Genomic DNA, 7023 nt, shown 5'->3' on the forward strand with positions numbered 1-7023 from the left:
ATGACTAGATGTGAAAACCAAAACCCAGAAAAGAGAATAAGCAGATAAGCCCCAGAACAAAATGATAAAAACTCTCCTAGCTTTTAAGAGGAAATTCTAAAAAGCCTGAGAATGAGAGTTTTTCTGAAGCTATTATTATTAAACTAAGTGGTCACATGTGCGTGTGTATCTATACTATATTTTATTTTGTTGAATATGCTTTTATGACACCACAGCCCATGTGTAAAACTTGATTTCTCTAAGGACAGTGCAGACAGAGCACCAGAACTGATCATTACTAGCTGTGTCTTCAGAAGCAGAACCAGATAGGGCAAGGAGCTGCAGAAAATTAACTGCCTCATAAAAATTCCAGACTAGCCAGCCCTCAATGACAGCAGGGGCCTCCCTCCCTCCCTCCTTTGTGTTCTCAATAGGGATCAAATGAAGGCCCACAAACTACTGATACTATCACGTTTTTAGGAAAGACCCCCTTTCGTCAGTTCACATGTTTCCGAGGGCCAACTGCTGTGTCCCATGTGAAATACTGAAGCACAGTGCTTGCCTGCCCTCCTGGAGCTTAGAATCAAGACGATGCAAGTTCTTTCTTTTTGAGTGTCACTTACTCAGAATTCTAAATATTTCTTGTAATCATTTTCCAACATGTCTCTGAAACAGAGATGGATTATAGTTTCTGGAAGTATCTAGTTCCCAGGATGCAATGGACTGAATTATGTCCCTGCCAAATTCATATCTTAAAGCCCTGACCCCCATGTGACTGTACTGGACACAGGGCCATTCAGGAGGATTAAGGTTAAGTGAGGTCATTAAGTGTAGCTGCTGCTGCTGCTAAGTCGCATCAGTCGTATCCAACTCTGTGCGACTCCAGAGACGGCAGCCCACCAGGCTCCCCCATCCCTGGGATTCTCCAGGCAAGAACACTGGAGTGGGTTGCCATTTCCTTCTGCAAAGCGTGAAAGTGAAGTTGCTCAGTCGTGTCCGACTCTTAGCGACCCCATGGATTATAATCCACCAGGCTCCTCTGCCCATGGGAATTTTCCAGGCAAGAGTACTGGAGTGGGGTGCCATTGCCTTCTCCTCATCAAGTGTAGAGTCCTGATCTAATAGGACTGGAGTCCTTATAAGAAGAGGAAGAGATACTGGTGCTCTCTTTGTGTGCACACACTGGGGAAGGCCACGTGGGCACGCAGCAAGAAGGCAGAGCTCTGCAAGCCAGGGAGAGGGTTCTCGCCAGAACCCAACCTTGCTGGCGCCCACATCTCAGACTTGCAGCCTTCCAAATTATAAGAAAATAAATCCCTGCTTAACTGACTCAGCCTGCAGTATTTTGTTATGGCAGCTCTAGCGCACTAATATATGTGGTGTGATATTAGCATGTGTAGAGTAACTAAGGGTACAAAAGCATCAGTATGAAATAGCATCACTCAGATGCCCCTCATCAGTTCAGGGGCCTGGTGGGCATCTACTATTTTGCCTGCTCTGCTTCTCTGACTTGTTTGGGGAACTCCTCATCCCCAGTCCATAGAGTTCATGTGGAGTTGTCACTCACTGTTTACTGCCCTATGCTGACCATAGGCTTGCTTATTACGGTACCCAATCACCCTGATGACAGTGACGGTAACTGGTACAGCAGCTGGCATGCCACACAGACAGGACATCAGAGCCTTTCTCTGCATTTATATGCAGTACTTACCTTGGACATTTGATATGCATTGAGAGAACTTGCTTTTTCTGCTAGGCTTGCAGAAAAGTGAAAGTGTTAGTCACTCAGCAGGGTCCAACTCTTTGGGACCCCATGGACTGTAGCCCACCAGGCTCCTCTGTCCACAGGATTTTCCATGCAAGAGTACTGCAGTGGGTTGCCGTTTCCTTCTCCGGGAGATCTTCCCAACCCAGGGATCGAACCTGGGTCTCCTGCATTGCAGGCAGACTCTTTACCATCTGAGCCACCAGGGAAACTTGCAGAGCTGGGTCTTAAAAGGCTGGCTGCATATAGGAAGCCTGACTGTAATGGTAGAGAGCAAGCCTGGAGGAGAAATGAGAAGACAGAGAGTGCATGTTATGTCCGGCCATGTCCCAAACCTACTCCTGGCTCCCCACTCCCCAAAGCAGCGTACTGCTTCTCTTTTAAGCTTAAGCTAGCTTGAGTTTGATTTCTGTCACTTGTATCTAAGAATCTCAACTTATCCAGTAGGTTCACTAGTCCCTTTGAGTCCTTTGCTGGCCAGATTTGGCCAGAACCCAGGCTCAGAGCGACTTTCATCCTCCGATTGTGCTGATCCTTTTCTTTTCAGAGGAGGGCAAGTTTTATCATCAGATTTCCCATGACTAGACACATACTTTCCCTGCATTCCCCTCTAGGTTCTTCCAGCTAAACACCTCAGTTTTCCTGTCTTTAAAACGGCAACAGCTACCTGTAAAAACACCGAATCAGTATGCTGTACACTCAAAACTAATATAATATTATAAACCAACTATACTTCAATTTTGTAAAAATCGGGAAGTGTTGCTGTGAAGTAATTTCAGGAGGTATCTAGCATATTATTGGGCAGTAGTCAGTGCTTGGGAATGTTAGCTCCAATCATGGAAAATTCTCTGTATGGTGCCTGAGGCCCTCTCTTAGGCTTCCATATAACAACCTCTTATTTTTCCTCATGAAAAGCAAAAGCAATGAACAGATCACAGTCAATATCTGTTGTTTTCACAGTGAGATCTTAGTCCCCTCCCAGAGGAAGGTTGTCTATCTGTAACAAGGGAGGAGAACACATGTGCATAAATGCTCTGCTTAAAATTGTGCTTTTTTAGAAATCATTCTTGCCTACTTTTCCTCTTCAATTCAAGAATGAGAAGAAACCATTTCTTCAGCATCCGTTAGCATAATGTAACATAACATGCTCAGTCCCGTCTGGATCTTTGTGACCCTATAGACTGTAGCCTGCCAGGCTCCTCTGTCCGTGGGATTTCCCAGGCAAGGAGGTTGCCATTTCCTCCTCCAGGGGATCTTCCCCACCCAGGGATGGAACCCCCATCTCCTGCATGTTCTTCACTGGTACTCGGGTTCTTTACCACTGAGCCAAATGGAAAGCCCAGCATCCAGGAAGGAGAACTGAAATGAAAGATTACCAGGGGCGCTCAATTACTGCTCTGAGGAAATTAACAAAGAGGGCTGGCAAGCCTGCCCTCCCTGGCATGGTCACTGGATGGGCTTGCAAAGATTTGGTTGGGTCCTGGGGAAACTCCTCTGCTGTCTGCCATCACCACCAAATGGGAGGTACCACCGCACCCCTCCAGGGGAGGATAGTTTGGGAAACAGAAGAACCTCAGGTTTAGGCTGAAGCGGGAGCTTCATAACGCTGCTACCTGGATGGTACATCTGGTATAATAGGGATAAAGGAAGTGCAAAACCCTTTTGACTGGTCTCAGCCTCCTGGGATCCTGAAATCTCCATTACTTGGGATAAAAAAGAATTGCAGTACAAACTGCCCCACAGAGGAGAAGCTTCTGGTCAACAATTAGGGCTTGCTAAACAACCAACCAGAGCAGGGTAGTGCTGACACAGGCTTGGCGAACCATTAAATCATCACACTCAGTGGGTCAGCCTCAGTCAGGGCCACCAGCCTTTGCTGTCGTGGACAGAGCTCTGAGTCACACTGCACGCACTCATCCACTTTAGTCTCGCCCTGTGAGGTGGGTACCTATCCTCCTTATATAGAGGAAGAAACCGGCTTAGAGATACGAGGTAACCAGTTGGTAAGCAGAACTTGCTAGTCTGTATAAATACAACACCCACATTCTTCCCCACTGCAAAAAAGTATTCACATATTTAAGACTCTTGTTTCTAAGGCATGCAATGAGGGCAGTTAGGCCAGCACACCCCTAATTAACTAGATGGGCTTCATCTTCCTAATAATCTTCATCATTTTTACTCTAAAATAAAAAGCCGTCCTATCAGCACCATTCAAAATGCTTGGAGAAGGAAATGGCAACCCACTCCAGTGTTCTTGCCTGGAGAATCCCAGGGACACAGGAGCCTGTTGGGCTCCCATCTATGTGGTCGCACAGAGTTGGACACAACTGACGTGACTTAGCAGCAGCAGCAGCAGCATAATGCTTCCTTTCCCAGAGAAGAGGCTGTTCTCCGGTATTTTCTCAATCAACCTCATGAGAGCCTGGCACATTGTTTCTCAGTAATCGTAAGCAGCGGTCATCTGCATCTCTTCATTCGCTGAACACTGAATGGGTCAGGCCTTTTTGCTCCATGTCCTGGGTCCTCAGAGGGGCCTGCAGCCCTTTTATTGTTATCCCTCTTCTGGCCTAGCCAAAGACCAAAGCAGATGGCCCAGCTCTGGGGGTAGAGACCTCCTCTGGTTTCCCCACTTGAAGACCAGTTAATCACCTGCAGTAGTTCATGCTTCTTCCTCTTCCGTACAAATAAGACCCAGGCACTTCTTGAGAAACCTCTGGTTTGCAACGTTTTGAAAACTTTTCAAACAATCATCACTTGCGCTTCCACTCAGCAGCTGAAGTATCAATGTGGCGGGGTGGAAAGTCAGGGCGACATTGCTGTCCTGCAATTGCTGCATTTATTTCACTCATTTCACATATTGGCAGGGGCATAAATGGTTAGGTGTTTACTTCTTCATTGGTTTAGGGCCCTCTCTCACCCCGCACCCAGTCTCATTCATCAGTAACTGGAGACAGCTGTCTACAAGGAGTCTTTATGGTGTTTTAATGTTATTTTATTTTCCTAAAATGTCAGTTGGACAGCCAAGAAAATTTCCCCTTAGAGTCCTTGGAGGTTGTTCTGAGCTGAAATCACCACCCCCATGGTTGGCTGAGCACTAGATGAAAAACAATGTTATAAGTCAAATTAATATTTTAGGGAAGAAAATGTGTGAACCCACACCGGCAGTTCCGCCAGCATAATTTCAAGCTTTAGCCACAAAACTGCAGAGGAACGACTGAGGGCCAGAGTCATCCCTGGCCATCAGTTAGGGAGCCGAAATCCAAGAGAGGGAGAGAATGAATAATGGTGATGAGGTCTCCATTCATCCACTGTGGCAGATTAGAAGGCCATCAGAAGGCAGGAGTGATGACATTTTTAAACGGATTCATTCTGTGAGAAGACAGCTGGGTGAAAAGCAGTGGGTCAGAGCTTATTAGAAACCACAGCTGAAGCCGTAAGGAAAGAACATAAGACACTGTAGAAAAATAATGATGATGAGAGATAAAGCAGCTTGACAAAAGCAGTTTACAAAACTGAACGTACAATATTGTCCAATTTTTGAAAACTACAAGAGAGATACAGACAGGCAAGCAATAGGCATGAGTTGAGTGCCAGGGTTTTTAAAACTGACTTTGCAATAGAATGTTCTGGAATTTTTTTTTTTAAACACAGACCCATCATCCCTATCCCTGCTGCTGCTGCTGCTTCTAAGTCGCTTCAGTCGTGTCCGACTCTGTGCGACCCCATAGACGGCAGCCCACTAGGCTCCCCTGTCCCCGGGATTCTCCAGGCAAGAACACTGGAGTGGGTTGTCATTTCCTTCTCCAACGCATGAAGTGAAAAGTGAAAGTGAAGTCGCTCAGTCGTGTCTAACTCTTAGCCACCAGGTAGACTGTAGCCCTCCAGGTTCCTCCGTCCATGGCATTTCCAGGCAAGAGGACCAGAGTGGGGTGCCATTGCCTTCTCCTCCCTACCCCTAGAGGTTCTGATTTATTAGCTCTGGTTTGGCATCTTTATTTTAAAAAGCTCCCCAGGTTGTTCCGATGCATTGTCAGCACTGAGGACCACTAGTACATACAGAGAAAAATTTAAAAACCAGAAATGGCTTTACGGGATATGTCTAATTTAATTTTAATGCAGTTTTTCTGTGTTCCTACATATTGTTCTATGAACATGCATTACATCTCTGATCAGAAAAGGTTATTAATAAAAATTATAACTGAACTTATTAGGAAAAATCACCCCAGGCAACAAGAAATAATAATAATGACTAACATTTTGCTGAGAGCCAGATATGCTCTTTGTCTTGTTTTTGTTTTGTTTTGTTTTTCAGCAATTGGGAATGTCGGATCTTTGTTCCCTGATCAGAGATTGAACTGAACTCATGGCCCCTGCAGTGGAAGCACAGAGTCTTGACCACTGAACCACAAGGGAACTCCCAGACACTGGCTTTATCAATGTCCTTACAACAACTCTGTGACTGAGGTACTGGTATTTCAGCCATTCTACTGATAAGGAAGGTGAAGTCCAAGAGGTTCCAGCTCAGACACCAAGACAGTGACAGACACAGCACAAACTCAGGACCAGTTACTAGAGAACCTGAGGCTTACCCTAAAGAAGTCCTGTGTGGTCCCTCCCCTCCATCACACCATCACGGGCCCTCTAGATCCAGGGCCTCACCTGTGCCTGCTTCCGGCTTCCCAGGGCTCATGGGAAGTTTCCTCTCTGAATTCCCATCAGTGTTCTACTTCTTCCAAAGACTTCCCACAGTTTGCTACTCCCCTCAAAGGAGAACCCTGTCTCCATGCAAGCTAGAGAGAGAGGAAAAAGAAAGAAGAAATTGAACACCACAGGATACTGACTGTCTAATAAGACATATTATAAGAATCCTTTTTTAAAAGTATTAATTGATTTTTTTACTGGAGTGGAGAATGAAGAGGAGGTGCCCCAGGCAATTATACTTGGGGATACAGATGGGAAATTCTACAGGGTTTTCCCCTGGGGAGATGACAGAGTGCTTATCAGATTATTTCCCCATTTCACAGATGGTGGTGCCAAATTCTTAAGAAACAACATGAAAGAGAAAAAAAAAAATGAGTGATGCCCCAGCCAGAACCAAAAATCCTTTCTGGTCCACAAAAGGTTTGTGGATTTTAAAAGATTTTTTAAAAAATCAACAGCTATTTACCTTCATCCTCTTTCATGATTAGGTTTCCAGATAAAACACAGCATGTCCTGTAAGATGTGAATTTCAGATAAGTAATTTTTTTGGTAAAAGATGTCCCAAATATGGGACATAT

At 45.3% G+C, this 7023-nt stretch overlaps 1 long non-coding RNA gene across 1 annotated transcript; it reads right to left on the reverse strand.

Moving 5' to 3' along the window:
* Positions 1-1700: 1700 nt before the first annotated feature.
* On the reverse strand, positions 1701-7023 carry LOC147371428 (uncharacterized). Its single transcript, XR_015163562.1, has 3 exons — positions 6912-7023; positions 6404-6534; positions 1701-2023 (listed from the first exon to the last, which is right to left on the reverse strand). It is a non-coding gene; the product is annotated as an uncharacterized LOC147371428 (long non-coding RNA).

Source organism: Bos grunniens, chromosome 5 (assembly GCF_055505025.1).
Source record: "Bos grunniens cultivar Pamir isolate PY7600 chromosome 5, Bosgru_T2T1.0, whole genome shotgun sequence".
NCBI classification, from domain to species: Eukaryota; Metazoa; Chordata; class Mammalia; order Artiodactyla; family Bovidae; genus Bos; species Bos grunniens.